Below are 18,368 nucleotides of genomic sequence, written 5' to 3' on the forward strand. Positions count from 1 at the left end.
GCGTGTTGGGGGTTAAAATGCTCACCACAACCACCGATAAATTCTTTGAGGGGTCTAGTTTCCGTAATGGTATCATTTATTGGGGGTTTCTATTGCACTGGCACCTCACGGGCCTTGCCAACATGACATGGCACTCCAAATCCAAACGTGTGAAAACGGAGCTGGAAAATCAAAATTTCACTCCTTCCGTTCTCATCCCTTCTGTGTGCCCAGTCTGTAAATTATTGGCACATGTGTGGTATTGCTGTACTCGGTACAACCCGCAGAATGATTTTTGGGGTGTTTTTCTAAAGTGGCATGGGTTGGGCACAGTATATGAGGCACTAAAATGACATTTTTGAGATAAAAACGCAATTTTTACTCTGCACCATTTACTTTGCATTCAATTTTGACCAGCGTGTTGGGGGTTAAAATGCACCCGATAAATTCTTTGAGGGGTCTAGTTTCCGAAATGGTGACATTTTTGGGGGTTTTCTATTGTACTTTTACTTCAGGGGCTCTTCAATTACACTGTGGCACCACAAAATATTTGCAGCCAAATTGGCCTTCCAAGTTCCCAGTATCGCTAACTCTGTTCTGGACATCACTGTGCGGGGAAACAGCAGCTGACATCCACATGTCTGGTATTGCCGTACTCGGAAGAAGCAGGGCAAGAAATTAGGAATATATATTGGTCAAATTTCAAAAAAAAGTAGCGAGCCTTAACGTGCAAACAGTCCTTAAGGGGTTAATAAACATTCAATATGTGCTGTGGCATTCTACGCAAGTTCTTTGGAAGGTTTGGGAGCTATACACGTTTCTTTACCATTCATGATCATGCCGAATTTACGCAAAGATCTTTTTTGTTAATGCTAAATAGTTAATCAGCTGGCAGAAACGCGAACCTCTCTCCTTACATTCGGAGAAGCTATTGCTACAGATATAAATAGCTGCCAATATCACCTAAACAGCATGCTCTTGTACATAGAGAATCAGGACAACAGAGGAAAAAGGTGTCCCAGAAACAATTCCTCCAGCAACTATCCCCGAGTCCAACGGTTGAGACTGCTACTCCTAGCTGACTAGATTCCCTCATTTGCAGTTGAAAAATATAACAGAGCCTTGCAGCCAAAACCGTAAGTGAGCTAGAGACATTTGGGATTATTTACTAATGGTCCGCATGCACTTTCGTCGGACTTTCCGACATTCTCGGGTTTTGAACGGCTGTGACAGGTATGTAACAGGTGTATGCGCTGGCACTGTCTTGCACGCAATCGGATTTTGGAGCAGCTGCACTTTCTTCTATGCGACAGAAATTGGAGGGCATGCTGTCGGATGATCCGACCGTTTTGGACTGAACGCGGGATTTAACTTTCAAATTGTGTTGCAATACAACGCACTTACATGCACCATGAAGAATTAGGTCAACTCCTGTTGACCTGAGCGGGGAAGTGTCACATGTACGATATCAGGCGCATGATCTTAGTGAATCGCAGTAGAGTGCATTCTCGTTGGAGAATTTTCTTTGAGGGAACTCCGTCGGACAGGTAAATAAATGATCCCTATTACGAAAAGACACTTAAATCGCCTTTAAAAAAAAGAAGAAAATAGAGAAGGAGCAGTCACCTGAGTGAAGTTGGCCCCCCACCTTGTTCAAATCAAACAAAATTGGTGTCAAACATTTGTGCTGGTTTGTGCAGCAGAACTTTTCGTTTGTGCCGCTATCGTTTTTAAGATATGAATGAAAGTTTCCAGAGGTCATCAGAGGTCAACCAGCCCCCCCCACATTGCCCAAACCAAACCGGTGCTGAACAATACTGCTACATTTGTGCTGCTCAAATTTTTGTTTGTGCTGCTTTTGTTTTGAATAAGTGAACAAAAAATTAAAGGTTAAAAGTTCAAACAGCCCCCCCACTTTAACCGAATCAAACAAAACTGGTGTCAAACGTTAGTGCTACCTTTGTGCAGCAAAAATTTTTCTTTGTGCCGCTATCATTTTTAATATATTCATACTTATTTCAAGAAGTCATCAGAGTTCATTTCTTCCAAAGTACAATGGGTTTGCTAGCTCCCCCTGGTGATCAAACCAGGGAAGTGTCACTAGGTTTGTTTTTTACCAGTTCATCCTAAACACCTTTAACCTATGTAAACACCTGAACATACTTTATAAATGATAGCGGCACAAATGAAAATTTTTGCTGCACAAACCATTTTGTTTGATTTGAACAAGGTGGGGGGGCCAACTTCACTCAGGTGGAGCAGTCCTCTCAAATGGAGAATTACCCATTTCCAAGATATTTCCACAGAAACTCTAAAACTGCAGAATGAAGCATTTAACAGAGGACCTTAGAGTCTGCCTTATCGCTGGATATTCCCATTTAGCCTATACTTTATGTTATAAAATGTTCTGCAGTTTATCTGATCTTCTACCTCTATGCAATCACCTGGATCTGAAACCCAACAACCTGTGGACTGGCTCCAGATTACAGATATCTCTACTCTGCCAATAGCTGACTCCTGGATCCACCCAACTCCCCACTCAGCTTGGGAACGCCTGGCTACAGCAGATATCTGAGGAACTGTGTACAAGACATTCCCTTCTTCCTCAAGGTCCAGGTTATACAAAAATGATCTGCAAGTCACATGCCTGATGGCTTTGGATTCCACACACCAGTTTACCAGAGAAAAGGGGTAATATGTTTAATATGTTGGATCTCTCAGTTATGTTACTATTCCTATGAGGAATGTATACCAATGATAAATGAATCACAGGTTAGAGGGCTACATGCATGGTGGGCCTCCTTCCTCCCTAGTGAGTTATACTTTTTATGCTTTTACTATACACCCAGGCCTTATGGTTTAAAGAAACCTCCTTCAGGAAGTCCATCAAGAGCCACTTTGCGAAAATTATTTAGCTAACAAAATTGTGATGTATAATATGAGAAAGCAGGGAGAAGTCGCAAATATTGATAAAAAGTGAAAAATTTCTGTTTTGTTGCGTTATTACCTGCAAAACTAAGAATTATATATAAAAGAAAATATGTTTATGTCATAAGTCAAAGGAGTTAGCCATTTGGATTGAAGCAAAAGGCCTCTGAATATATAAGTTATATTAGTTGAGTATGGTTTTGGCTGGGGAAAGAAGATGGGTGGAGGATGACAGATGGAGAGAGAAGGGACCTGTGTACAGATTATATGACTATGCCACACAGAATATTAACTTGGAATAAGAAAGGTCCAAGTGATAGAATCGTATTAGGCACTTGTTTGTAGAGCCACTGCGGTCATGGTCACATGTGGCATTTTGGTTGCGTTTTGAAACAAAATCCAAAGGCTCCACCTGCGATTGAACGTTGAGGTAAGATTGCATATACTCGAGTATAAGCCAAGACCCCTAATTTTAGAACAGAAAACTGGGAAAACCTATTGACACGAGTATAAGCCGAGGGTGTAGTATACAGCCAGCCTGCCCCCATGGAGTACACAGCCAGCCAGCCCCCATGGAGTACACAGCCAGCCCCCATGGAGTACACAGCAAGCCAGCCCCCATGGAGTACACAGCAAGCCAGCCCCCATGGAGTACACAGCAAGCCAACCCCCATGGAGTACACAGCAAGCCAGCCCCCATGTAGTATACAGCCAGCCCTCAGTAGTATACAACCTGCCCCCATGTAGTATACAGCCAGCCCCCCATATATACTCGAGTATAAGCCAAGACCCCTAATTTTACCACAGAAAACTGGGAAAACCTATTGACACGAGTATAAGCCAAGGGTGTAGTATACAGCCAGCCCGCCCCCATGGAGTGCACAGCAAGCCAGCCCGCCCCCATGGAGTGCACAGCAAGCCAGCCCGCCCCCATGGAGTGCACAGCAAGCCAGCCCGCCCCCATGGAGTGCACAGCAAGCCAGCCCGCCCCCATGGAGTGCACAGCAAGCCAGCCCGCCCCCATGGAGTGCACAGCAAGCCAGCCCGCCCCCATGGAGTGCACAGCAAGCCAGCCCGCCCCCATGGAGTAAGCTTAATACTCACATGTGGCATTTTGGTTGCGTTTTGAAACAAAATCCAAAGGCCCCTAATTTTACCACAGAAAACTGGGAAAACCTATTGACACGAGTATAAGCCGAGGGTGTAGTATACAGCCAGCCTACCACCATGGAGTACACAGCTAGCCAGCCCCCATGGAGTACACAGCAAGCCAGCCCCCATGGAGTACACAGCAAGCCAGCCCCCATGGAGTACACAGCAAGCCAGCCCCCATGGAGTACACAGCAATCCAGCCCCCACGGAGTACACAGCAAGCCAGCCCCCATGGAGTACACAGCAAGCCAGCCCCCATGGAGTACACAGCAAGCCAGCCCCCATGGAGTACACAGCAAGCCAGCCCCCATGTAGTATATAGCAAGCCAGCCCCCATGTAGTATACAGCCAGCCCTCAGTAGTATACAACCTGCCCTCCGCAGTTTGCCAAACAGAAAAAAAAAATAACCTTAATACTCAGCCTCCGGTGTCCATGATGTTCGTCGCGGCTCCCCATGTCTCCTCTTCTATCTGCGGTCTGCCGGCCGTTTCACGTCATCAGCAGCGACACCTCCGCATCATAGTGTGCCAAGGAGCATAGACGCAACTCTGCCGGCTAGAGAAGAGAGAAGATAGAAGAGGAGACATGGGGAGCCGCAACGAACATCGGGGACACCGGAGGGTGAGTATTACGGGTTTTTTTTTTAATTGACTCGTTTGTAAGCCGAGGTGAGGTTTATCAACACATTTTTTGTGCTGAAAAATTCGGCTTATACACGAGTATATACGGTACTTTGCATTTACTTAACGTGTTGGAGACATAATTTTGCCAAAATATTTGATCACGAGTGGAGCCCTTGGATTGCATCTCCACATGTAATGAAAATGCCATGTGGTATAGGGGGCATATTAACCCCTTGCCACTGATGGGCGGTTTCCATTTTACTTTCTCTTTATTGCTTCCTACCTTCAAAAACCAATAACTTTTTATTTTTCCATGTACTTCCTAGTGACAGTATTTTATATACCCTCAGGAATCCCAGAAAAAAATCCCCAGTTCGCGGTGATACACGTGCATTTAGCCCAGCCTTCTTACAATGTCCAAGCTCCATAGTAAGTATATCATTATTGTTTACTCAGCAGGTCTAGTGTTATTTGCTTCCCTACTTTGGTGACCACGTAGGAACACACTTTAGATATATGCAGGCTCATGGTGGGTTTTGGATCCAGTGACATATTTAGGTTTAACCCCTTAAGGACGCAGGGTATTTTCGCTAATTTCTCGCTCTCCATCTTCAAAAATCCATAACTTTTTCATTTTTCCGTGTGCAGACCTGTGTGAGGGCTTATTTTGTGCGTAACAAATTTTACTTTCCCATGATGTTATTTATTATTCCATGCCATGTAGTGGGAAGCCGCAAAAAAATTCCAAATGTGGAAAAATTGAAAAAAACTGCATGTGCGTCATGTTCTTGTGGGCTCAGTTTTTACGACTTTCACTCTGCGCTCCAAATAACACCTCTACTTTATTCTTTGGTTCGGTGCGATCGCGGTGATACCAAATTTATATAGGTTTTATTGCGTTTTAATACATTTTCAAAAATTAAACAAATGTGTACAAAAAAGAAAAAAAAATTTTGCCATCTTCTGACGCGAATAACTTTTTCATACTTTGGCGGATGGAGCTGTGTGAGGTGTCATTTTTTGCGAAATGAGCCAACGTTCTCATTGCTACCATTTTGAGGACTGTGCGACATTTTGATAATTTTTAATTACATTTTTTATGTGATGTAAAAAGGTGTAAAAGTCGCGTTTTGAACATTTGGGCGCCATTTGCCGTTCCGGAGGTCACCGCCGTCAATAACAGTTTTTATATTTTGATAGATCGGGCATTTTGGGACGCGGCGATACCTAATGTGTCTGTGATTTTTACTATTTATTATATTTTATATCAGTTCTAGGGAAAGGGGGGTGATTTGAATTTTTAATATTTTATTATTTTTTTACATTTTTTAAACTTTTTTTTTTCTTTTTTTTCCCACTATTTCTTAGACCCTCTAGGGTACATTAACCCTAGATGGTCTGATCGCTCCTGCCATATACTGCAATACTACTGTATCGCAGTATATGGCATTTCTGCTCACTATACATTACAGTGAGCCACAGGCTCATTGTAATGCATATGCAGAAGCCATGTATCCTCGGGTCAAACGAAGACCCGAGGCTACCATGGCAACCGATCGCCGCCCCCCGATGACGTTCGGGGGAGCGGCGATCGGAGGTAAGATGGCGGCGCCCATGCGCCGCCAAATTTAAAGTGCCGCTGGCGACTTTGCCGGCGGCAAAGAAAAGGTTATCACCCGCGATCGGTGCAAGCACCGACCGCGGGTGACAGCGATGGGTCTTTGCTGCGATATGCAGCAAAGCCCATCTCTGTATGAAGAAGGCTCAGCCCGTGAGCCTTCTTCATACAACCTTCACAGCTCCGTGGCGGATATATCCGTCACGGAGCGTGAAGGGGTTAAGCATGTGCCTTTTCTGGCCTATTTCTTTTTAAGAACTAAAGGACAAGAGGCACTGGCAGAATTAATATATTTCCAGAAAATTGCCTTAGGCAAAAAAAATTTTCATCTCATAATCAAGTGCCAAAACGAATAATAAAATGTAACTTTAATTCAATCTCAGATAAAAGATTTCTAGGCAAATAAAGTTTATAAAAACCCAATGTGCTGTGTGGAGTTAATACAGTTATTAAGTAGATTATTTTTTATGTGTAACCTTTCGGTGTAGGTGTGTTTCTATCTTTGGTAGTGCTAGAGGAGTAAAATGCCTAGCTCATTAGCCGTTCTATACACTTTATACACGATAGCTAGATATTGACACTAGATGTCAGTGTTGTGCACAACTTTCTGTATGCTTCTCGTAGCTATAGATCGTAACAAAGTATCATCTCACGGACACTACCCTAAACTCACTGTATAAAAACGACTGATACTTTGTTGCAGGCTACTTAGCCTTTCCTACAGCTTTCCTACAGAGCTTCTTACACGCTGATTTTATCCATTTCTCCTCACACACAATGCATTTAAAATTCATACACTATAAGCCCCCCAACATGTTTCGCCAGTTCCCGGGCTTCCTCTGGGGAAATGGGCTATAGATAAGGGTGCCACCAAATATTTGGGGCTTTAAAGACTTTTTCCTCCACTTGCTTTGAGGTAGCCAACCACGAAGATTATCCAGAGTTTGCAACACTTAATTGGTCCAGAATAGATAAATGATTTGATGGAGTACAAATCAAGTTGAATGTGTTGGTGACATCATGGTCCTAACCACCAATGTTTGTGGATTCAGGTCGGATTATATACAATGGGGCATATTTATCAAGAAACTCAGAATATTTCTAGTTGCCCATGGCAACCAATCACAGCACAGCTTTCATTTTGACCAGTGCTCATGAATATTTTAAAGGGGAGCTGTGATTGGTTGCTATGGGCAACTCAAAATATTCCGACTTTCAGACAGCTTGATAAATCTGCCTTAGTATCTAAATGATTTAGTGCGCACACTCCTACACTCCACCCTTCATTGTGCTTAGATTTGTGCGTATGTTAGTGGAACATACTTGTCTGCGATCTCCCGATGGTCCATCAGGTCTGCGTATGTAACAGAAGTTGAGTGCTTTGGGTTCGGCACATCGGGATGTTCTGCGCATGTCAGATTCTGCATGACAATGTCTGCCAAACAGAATTATCTACTCTGGCTAGCAGTATTTATATCTGCGCTGCAAGTCAAGGGGGTGTAAACATATGGTGTAAGGCTTAATATTGGCTATTTCTCTACATAATAAAAACCTAAGTAACCTATTTACAATTTCTATGTATACCTTGACATAAGTCAAAGTCGTCTGTGTTTAGTATGAATTCCTATTTTGGATGTGCTCTTATTATATTTATTGTTACTTTATATTCATCTAGTTGCAGTACTGAAAATCAGAACTGGTTCGCACACCATGTTAAGACAGTACCACAACAGATAAAGTCTCATCTGGGTCTGTTGATGCACTCCTACTTCATTAATTATCATTGTTGTTATTCTTATTACTTAACCCTTTAACGCTGAAGCCACTTTTCACCTTCCTGACACGGCCCATTTTTTTCAAATCTGCCCTGTGTCACTATAAATGTTTATAACTTTGAAACGCTTTAACATATCCAAGTGATTTTAAAATAGTTTTCTCGTGACACCGAATGTCTACTTTATGTGGACATGGTTTTTTATGGGCTTACCTGCTCAGGTTTCAAGTCACTTTGAGAGGCCTAAATAAAAGTAAAACCCCATAAATTACCCCATTATAGAAACTACACCCCTCAACGTATGTAAAACAACTTTTATAAAATTTGTTTGTTAACCCTTTAATTGTTTTACAGGGGTTAAAACAAAATCGGATACAATTTTGAAAGTAAATTTTTTTTGGCTAAATTAATGTGTTTTTCAAAAAAAGTACAAATTCTCAGTGGATAAAATACCAAAACTCTCCACAAAATTTGATAACCAATCCCTCACTAGTATAACAATACCCCATATGTGGTGGTAACCTGCTGTATGGGCACACGCCAGGGCATCGAAGGGAAGCTGCGCCATTGAGAGCAGATTATGCATTATCACTTTTTATTGGCTATACAATCTTTTTTTTTTTTACTTGGCAATTTGGACATATAAGGGCTTATTTTTTGCGACATGAGACGCACTTTACAAATATTTCATTTTAGTGGGTCATTAGCTTATTGATGAGATTTTATTAACTATTTAATGTACAAGTGAAAAGAAAATTGTCAATTTTGGTTTCCTTTCTTTTTGTATTGTTTGGGGGTCGTACACCGTACACTAAAAATACTATACTATCTTTATTCTTTCGGTCGCTACGATTATGGTGATACCTCATTTATATAGTTTTTCATTTATTTTTACAAATTTTACTGGAAAAAAACTAAAATAGAGGAAATCTCATTTGTTTTTGCATCGCCATCTTTTTGGAGACATAACTTTAATATTTTTTTGGTTGACAGAGCTAGTCTAGGACTTATTTTTTACGTGTTAAGTTGTCCTTTAAAATGGTACCATTTTGACTTTAACTAAAAACATTTTTTTAATAAAAATAATTAAAAAAGGTTAATGTTTTTAACAGTTTTTATTCACTTTTACAGGTTAGCTTGAACAAACGATCCACTGATCGATTGTTCAAGCTATTCTTCACCTTACACACGGATCGGAACCACGGACATCCCCCCCCCCCCGATTGCGGGTGTTAGAGGAGGGTGTCGGCTATATACCCGGCTCCTGAACGGAAGAAGTTTGACGTAATAGTAATGCATTTTGCGGGAACGCACCTCCCGCAATGCAGTACGATTACGTCAAATGTCGGGAAGGGGTTAAGGTCACACTGTTGATTCCATATCTGATTTACCATGGAATGTTACGGCTATCCAATTTATGTTCTCGTCTGGCCTTGGCAATATTAGTTATACCAGCTGTCAGATTTATATTAATCCGTTTTGTACTTCAGGAGGATCTTATACATAGTGTCATAAATTATGGGTTATGAGTTCCCTTCTTATAATCGAAGGAAAGTCACCTTTGCCCTATAAGATAACTTAATTAGCACCTGGGCCATAGGGAAAAGTGGTGGGTATATCTTTTTCTCAGGAGACCCATGTGAAAAGATATAACATAAATAAGGAATATGTCCTTAACTTTCCGGGTTGATTCAGGTGTAGCCACGCCCATTTCACATGACCAAGGGGGCAGATCAAGTGTTTAGTTAAAAGAAACATGCCAGCTTTGAATTCTTGTTGTCTACGGGGAATACATTAAGCTTTTAAGATTTCCAGAATTTTCATCGGTTTTCTCCACCGTGGATCTTTATGCAAATCCAATTAGTAAGAGGTCTGTCTTTTCTTTATTTCATCCCTTTTTATTTTACTGTTTGCTGTTATGTATGTCTGTTATTTTACACTTTTTGTAACTATTAAGCATTGTGCATATTTCGCATATTAAATAGTCTTTTAATAAGTTTTTCCTTGTGCTCTATACGTTCCCAAACCTCTGGAGAGGGGAATTACAGCTAAGCTGTGTTACCGTGTGATTGTCTGTGTGCTAACAGTAATTATAGGCAATATGTGTCTGTGCTAGCAGAAGCTATAGACATTGGGGGTCATTTACTAAGGGCCCAATTCGCGTTTTCCCGACGTGTTACCCGAATATTTCCGATTTGCGCCGATTTCCCCTTAATTGCCCCAGGATTTTGGCGAATGCATTTTAAAAAAAAAAAATGTGCCGCGGAGCTTGCACTTACTTTCACTCAGCCCGGCTCGGTGTACTCAAGTGCATTCCGATGCTCTTCAGCGCAGCAGCACCACCTGGTGGACGGCGGAGGAACTACCTTAATGAATCCCAGCCGGACCCGAATCCAGCACAGAGAACGCGCCGCTAGATCACGAATGGACCGGGTAAGTAAATCTGCACCATTGTGTGTCCAGGTGATCTGTACAGCACCTAGAAGAGCGTGTATCTGAGTGCCTCTGTGTAGTAGCATTCCATAGGCACGCAAGTTGTAGGGGGGTAATAGTGTGGTTGTGTTCCCCCTGGGCTGTGTGTGTGTAGTGTCTGGGATTCGGATGCGCTTGGTTTCTCTGACATGAGAATTGAGTTGAGTGGGTGATCTGTGTGCTAAGGGTGTAGGAATTAGCATAAGGACTTTATTTTGTGAGTGGGCGGAGCTTAGGGGTAACTTGCGTGGTCTCCTGGTGTAGGCCTGGTGTGTGGACTCCGGCAAGTGGGGTTCGTGACGCATAGTATGAATTTTGTGGGAGAAGTTGTGGGTTACAATTATATCCTCTCACTGTTAGTCTTATGTCAACATGCATTTACAATAGTTATATTTGTATTTATTGAAGAATACAAATACATGTATTCTTCAAATTCAAATATATGTATATATTTAGGACATGTGGAGGCATATGGGGGGGGGGGAGGACTTGCACTTTGCAGCTTTGCATCCATTATCCAAATGAGTGACCCATACGAAACACCAGAAAATCACAGCCGGTAAACCACCAGAAAATGTAGCCTGACACAGCTCTTGCTAAGGGGATGATGTGCTATATTTCCTCTTGCCCTCCAGCGTCTGGGCTATAGACAGTTGAACGCTGCGCATGGAGACATTGGTGGACGCTGTGGAGGCTAAATGGACAAGAAACAGCAGGGGCAGCATTCTTGGATGCCTCTGAGGCTGCCTAATCTTTGGATGGAGCTGGCGGACCGCTGCCAGACGAGCTTTCGCCTGGCATAGCCCCTGCCTCTCGGCTCCGCCCCACCCAAAATGGACCTGGGGCCAGAAGCATTCACTTTGAAAAAAATTATAATTTTCAAAGCAGGCGGGGGCTACAAACAGCACTTCTAAGAACATTTTGTATAAGATCAAGTGTAGTACTGTTCTTATAATTAATTGGCCGGGTTTTGGACGGGGGAGGGGAAAGTAAACAGATGCGCAAGTAGCGCTGAAATAATATTGGTTGAAGATAAAAGTTTTGCGGTATATTTTGTGGATAACACAGCAGGGTGGCAACAAAGTTAACAAGTTTAAAGTTGAACAAGCATTGTGATTACCCAGCCTATCAACCCAGCTTGGGTCTGTCACCTCATCATCCTCTGATCCCTCAGTCTGCTCCCCCCTCGGACTTTCTGCCCTGACAACTTCACCAGTGTCTGACAACCGTGTCTGCTCATCGTCCGACACCTCTTTACACACTTCTTCCACTACTTCAAGAAGGTCATCAAGACCCACAGACTGCAACTGGTTGAAAACCTGGGCATCGGGAAAGAGCTCAGCGGCAACCGGACAAGTGGTTTGTGACTCTGGGAAGGGTCCAGAGAACATTTCTTTAGAGTATGCCGCCTCAAATGGCAAATTTTCCTGGGAGGGGGCAGACTGGGGAGAAGGAGGCTGAGGAGCTGGAGGAGTGCTCACTTGGGTAACATGGGTGGACTGCGTGGAAGACTGACTGGTGGACAAATGGCTAGAAGCATTGACCGCAATCCACGACATCACCTGTTCGCACTGTTCTGGCCTCAACAGTGCTCTACCACGAGTTCCAGTAACTTGAGACATGAAGCTAGGGAGTGTAGCTCCGCGGCGTTCCCCTGCTCCCTCATCAGCAGGTGGTGTCTCGCCCAGGACCACGGCTTCTGACCCCTGCAGTATTTGGATGGCCATGCCCTCTACCCCTAACCCTCGGGTTCAACATTTTCAAAATTAAAGTCTATTATATAGAAAAAACAGAAAAACTGTAAAAAAAATTTTTGTGTTTTTTTATTTTTTTGTGTGCGTTTTTTTTTTTTTATAGAACAAAAACGTGCAGAAGAAATCAGACAGCAACCACAGTAGATGATTGCTATGGCTGGTTTTAAACCTACACTGACAGCACACAAAAGGATTTTGTGCTGTGACGGAGTGTGTCACTAACTTTTGAAAAACTCTAATGTAGCCCTAGCAAGGGCTTTTGGGTTGTTGGAGAATCACTCCTGCCTAAAAGTAATCTACTAGCACCCTAACGCTATCCCTGACCAGCAGCAGCTCTCTCCCTAACGGCATCCAGACAGAGAATGATCCGAGCAGCGCAGGCAGGGGCTAGTCTATTCCAGGGTCACCTGATCAGGCCAGCCAACCACTGCTATCGACATCTAAGTGTACCATGTGATGCTGGGTGTACTGCAGAGTCTCCTGGCTAGTGATTGGCTCAGTTTCTGGCCGCCAAATATGTAAACGCCGCGAGATGACATTTTCTCGGGCGGGCGAAATACTCGTCTGAGCACCGACCAGTTGCGAGTATGCTAATGCTCGAACGAGCATCAAGCTTGGACGAGTATGTTCGCTTATCTCTAGTAATTATGTTTGAAGGGGATTTGGGAGTTCTGATTTGGGGTGATGTATAGTGTTCACATCACAGGGAAGTACTATCCTCCTAACATTGATTGTAGGAAAGCTACAAAGTTGAATCCTTCATTCAGGCCATTTGGACTCCCTGGACTCCACTTTAGTCTGTGGAGCCATTGTGCCTCCGTTTTCAGCAACTTCCTATCCAAGTTTCCCCTTCTCTGGCCTAGTTGTAAGTTTCTCGATTCCACAGAATTTCTGACAGCTTGTGTCTCCTTTATGTACTGTCCTAAATGGTTTGGATATCGGAGTGTCCTTTCAGGTGTTCCGATATCCGTCTGTGCAATTCCTGAATAGTTTTACCAACATAGAGTAAATGACATGTACACTGTGCTGCGCAGATGAATTCTTTGCTTTTACATTTAATATATTGTCCAATATATTCTTCCCCATCAATTGGATTTACGAAAGATCTGGTGCGAGGCATAAACGTAGACATAGTTCAGTGACATGCACAGACCTGATCGCATCGGGAGATCGCAGATAAGTTCCATCGACACACGCTCAAATCTAAGGGCACCGAAGAGTGGAGTGTAGGACCGGGCACACTAAATCATTTAGATACTACGAGAGAAACAACCTCATTGGATATACTCTGACCTGAATCCACCAACATTGGTGGTTAGAATCCTGATGTCACCAACACATTACACTTTATATGTGCTCCATCAAATCATTTACCTATTGTGGACCAAGTGATGCAAACTCTGGATAATCTTCGTGGTTGGCTACCTCAAAGGAAGTTGAGGAAAAAGTCCCAAATATTTTTGCCACTGTTATCTATAGCCCATTTCCCCAGAGGAGGCAAGGGAACTGGCAAAACATGTTGGGGGCTTATAGTGTATGAATTTTAAATGCAATGTGTGTGAGGAGAAATGGATAAAATCAGCGTGTAAGAAGCTCTGTACTGCAGACAGAGCCAGCTGTAGCAAAGGCTAAATATTCTGCAAACAAAGTATCAGTCGTTTTTATAAAGTGAGTGCCTGTTTATGGTAGTGTCAGTGAGATGATACTTTGTTACGATCTATAGCTATGGGAAGTATACCAAAAGTTGTCCACAACACTAACTACAACAACTAATGAACTCATTTATACGCACTTATACTCATGTAGCACAAACAGACACCTACACATAAAAAATAAAAACTGCATTAACTCCACACAACACATTGGGTTTTTATAAACTTTGTTTGCATAGAAATCTTTTATCTAAGATTGAATAAAATTTACATTTTATTATTCGTTTTGGCACTAGGATATGAGTTGAACCTTATTTGCCTTTTTCCGGCAATTTTCTGGCCTATAACACATTGCCACCTAGTGTTAACATTTGTGCCTTTGACTAGCTACCATTAGCCTGCCACCTGCCTTTGTGCCATATACACACATATTCCCACAGGATAGTGTTCGGAGCAGTGTTATACAGGAGGACATTGTTGTGGCATTATCAGGTGCTACTGTCTCCCCTGCACTTGTGTAACTGGGAAACAGATGGGCTGTATTCCCTTTTTTAATTACTTTTATATGGTTTTGTCCGAATAGTCTTTTGCAGAAACTTAACACATGGTTTTTTACATTATTCATGAAGTTGTTTTTTCATGTGTGAAGCATTATATATTTATCATTAAGTGTTATGGTCCCATTTCTCAGGAGGTATTTTATATTCCATCCCTTGTACTGGGAAGTGGAAATGCAATTCAAAATGCCGTGAAACTGACAATAACCTGCATTTGTGTCATATTCTTATGGGCTCTGTTTTTCTGTTTTTTTCTGTACATTCCAAATGGCATCTCTAATATAATATTTGGTGATCACAGGGATACCAAATTTAGATTGGTTTCATTAGGTGTTGATAAGTTTTTTATTTTTGGTAAAAATCTACGTACTCCCAAAAAATGATTACCTTTACCATATTCTAACTTTTCATTCTTAGGAGTATGGAGTTGGCTAAGTGTCATTTTTTTCCGGGAGGAGCTGACGTTTTCATTGCTACCATTTATGTTTTATATGTGTTGCGAAACAGCAAATAAGTGTTGATTTGGACACTTGAGCGCAATTTTCCATTACAGCACCACGGAAATAACAGTTTTTAAATCTTCATGTATTAGACATTTTAAAACGCATTGATACTCAACATGTTGTGTTTTCTTTTTACTTTCTCCATTTTTTTTTTCATTATTTGCTTTATATGTGTGAGGAGCTTTTGATAGTTGTGTAGATATGTACTGTGTTAGCCATGGAGAACAGAAGAAGATTGAAGAAATCAGGCGATTAGAGGCTTTTGGGACATTTTTATGAATTTTATTTTTAATTTTTATAAATTTCATTTAGTTTTTTTAGTTTTTTATTTTCACATTGCTATCATGTGATCACTAGTCCATACTAACGCACTACAATAACCATGTATTGCAGTGGATTAGAAGTGTCAGCCAAAAGTGCCGGCCTATTACAGATAACTAACAAGATTTTCCTAAAATCAGTGTGTCTTAGCTCTATTCATTGCTTGACGGAAGACCACAACCCCCTATTATTAAGAAAATATTAGTGAATGGCAGTGGAGTGAATCGTTTGGAGCCAGAATGGCTTCAACTTCCAAATAAGTATAATCACAGGGGGTTGAAAGGCATAGTGTCAGAAAAAGGGTGGAGTGAAATTACTCTAGTTAGGTATTCTATTTTCTCAAGCCTAAACAAAGCTTGCTTCGTGCCTGAAGGAAAATCTATCCTAAATAAAGTAAAATGGGATTTTGAGTGGCATTAAAATTGACAAATTGGGATGCAATTACACCACATTATCTGTATGCAGCCTATCCAAAGACGCATAAGGAACATTAGTCCGGTTCAGGAAGCTCTGTTTAATGGGTTTATGAACGGCAAGCAGCATGCAACCCAGCTTTCCAAAGGTCCATAAATTTTTTTATAGTTTTTTTTACCAAAACCACCCGGATTAACCTGTTGGCGTTCAGAGTCCGATATATCAGACGCAGCGCTGATTCGGTTCAGCTCAAGATCTGAACCGAACCGGCATCGGGACACACAGGGTGCAGGCTATAACTAATAACCGGCACCCCACTGTAACACCCGTTCGCAAGTGTTTAGCCCGTTAAATGCCGAACCATTCCGTTGCTATGGCAACTCTGGGGTCCATTCTGGACTCCAAAGCTGCCTGTAGGCACTGCCTGTAAGATGGCGTCTGACGTCATCTTAAAGGGAACCTACCACCACAAATCTACCTATAAAGGTAGATCGGGTGGTAGGTTTATCAATGGGACGTGAGGATAGCCCTTTTAAGGGCTAATCCTCACGTCCCCACACTTTTTTGTTAACTTTTATTAAACTTGTATGCAAATTTACTTATGCGGCTACTGGGGCGTGGAGTAGCCGCATCTGAGGTTACACAAGGCGGGAACTCCACGCCCCGGTAGCCTCTTTTCCCCTCCTACTCACCATCTTCGGCGCTCAGCTCCGCGTAGCTGCGCGCCCTCGTCCGGCGATTCTGCCGTCTGCGCATGCGCAGAAGAGCAGGCCCGCGCCTGTTTCGGAGCAGTGACAGCGCAGGCGCGGGCCTGCTCTTCTGCGCATGCACAGACGGCAGGATCGCCAGACGAGGGCGCGCAGCTACGCGGAGCTGCGCGCCAAAGATGGTGGGTAGGAGGGGAAAAGAGGCTACCGGGGCGTGGAGTTCCCGCCTCGTGTAACCTTCTCCACGCCCCAGTAGCCGCATAAGTAAATTTGCATACAAGTTTAATAAAAGTTAACAAAAAAGTGTGGGGACGTGAGGATTGGCCCTTAAAAGGGCTACCCTCGCATCCCATTGATCCACATACAACCCGATCTACCTTTATAGGTAGATTTGTGGTGGTAGGTTCCCTTTAAAGGCACAGTGTCAGCCTATGCATGTGCAAAGGTTGACACTGCTAATACCCTGCAATACATCAGTATTGCAGATTATCATGAACAAGCAATCAGATGTCCCATGGCGGAAAAAGTTAAAAAAAAAAAAAAAAGTTATTCAATAAAAATTTAAGTAATAAATCAATAAAAATGCCTATAATCCCCATAACATGTGAAGAGACATATACGCTAAAAAAAACTCTAAATCATAACACAAACCCCACATATATCACAGCGTCCGTAACAATCCTTAGAATAAAAGTAAATAATTATTGAACTCGCACGATGAACGCTGTTTAAGTTTTTTTTAAAACCCAAAAAATTAATTTTTACATATGGAATCCCACAAAAAAAATGCAATAAAAAGTGATCAAAAAAAATATGTACTTCAGAATGATACTTTTGTAAAGTACAACATGTCCCGCAAAAAGCAGGCCAACAACCAGCTCTGTAGCCAAAAAAGTAAAAATGTTATGCCACTTGGAAGACGGCAATGCAAAAATGATTGATTTTTTCCCCACATTATGTTTTATTAAATTTACCAAATAAAACCTAAGAAAAAATATTCATGTATGGTATCCCAGTAATCGTATTAACCCATAGAATAGAGATAACATAATTAATAGGCTATACGGTGAACACGAAAAAAAAAAAAAAGTAAAAAATCCAGTACAGAATTGATGCTTTTCTACTCCAGCCCTCAAAAAAATATTCCTAAATTTTCAACAATAGGGGATACCAACCCGAAAATGGTAAAGCTGGAAAACGCATCTCATCCCGCAAAAAAAAAAAAATGCAGTCACATGGCCCCAATAACGAAAACCGAAAATTTTATAGCCTACAAAAAGGGCCAATGAGGAAACTAAAATCCTGGCAGCTGCACGGCAATCCTTCCCTTCTGCGCCTCGCTGTGCCCCCATAAAACATGTAACGGGGGTCTCTGTACTCGGGAAAAATTGCATAACAAATTGTATAGTGGGTTTTCTCTTTTTATCCTTTGGAAATGTGTAAAATTTAGGGCTAAATCAATGTATAACCGACACAATTTGACCATTCTAAATTTCACCTCCATTTTGATGTAATTACTATGAAGATCTCATGGGGTTAACAATCCTCCTAAAAGCTGTTTGCTGTTTGAGGGGTGCAGATTTGAAAATGGGTAATATAGGGGGGTTTTGATGATAAATATGTAAAATTTCATTCAAAACAGTATTTATCCCCAAAATAGTCAATTCTGAAAATACGGAAAACCGATATTCGATTTGTAAGCCGCGTAACATGAAAATAAATTATCCAGACATTTCAAAAATGATGAAAATGTAAAGTAGACATATAGGAAATGTTATTCAGCAACTTATTTAGGTGGTAAATCTATCTGCCTGTAAACGCAATGATTTTGAATTTCGAAAAATGGCAAATTTTTCAAACAATTCATCATTTTTCCTTTTTTTTTTTCTTGTAAATAAATGCAAAACTTATCA

General features: G+C 41.8%; 1 protein-coding gene across 4 annotated transcripts in view; it reads right to left on the reverse strand.

Moving 5' to 3' along the window:
- The window catches only part of VTA1 (vesicle trafficking 1), a 369,178-nt gene that overhangs the window by 263,463 nt on the left and 87,347 nt on the right, over positions 1-18,368 (reverse strand). The window lies entirely within an intron of this gene.

This window comes from Engystomops pustulosus, chromosome 3, assembly GCF_040894005.1.
Source record: "Engystomops pustulosus chromosome 3, aEngPut4.maternal, whole genome shotgun sequence".
Taxonomy (NCBI): Eukaryota; Metazoa; Chordata; class Amphibia; order Anura; family Leptodactylidae; genus Engystomops; species Engystomops pustulosus.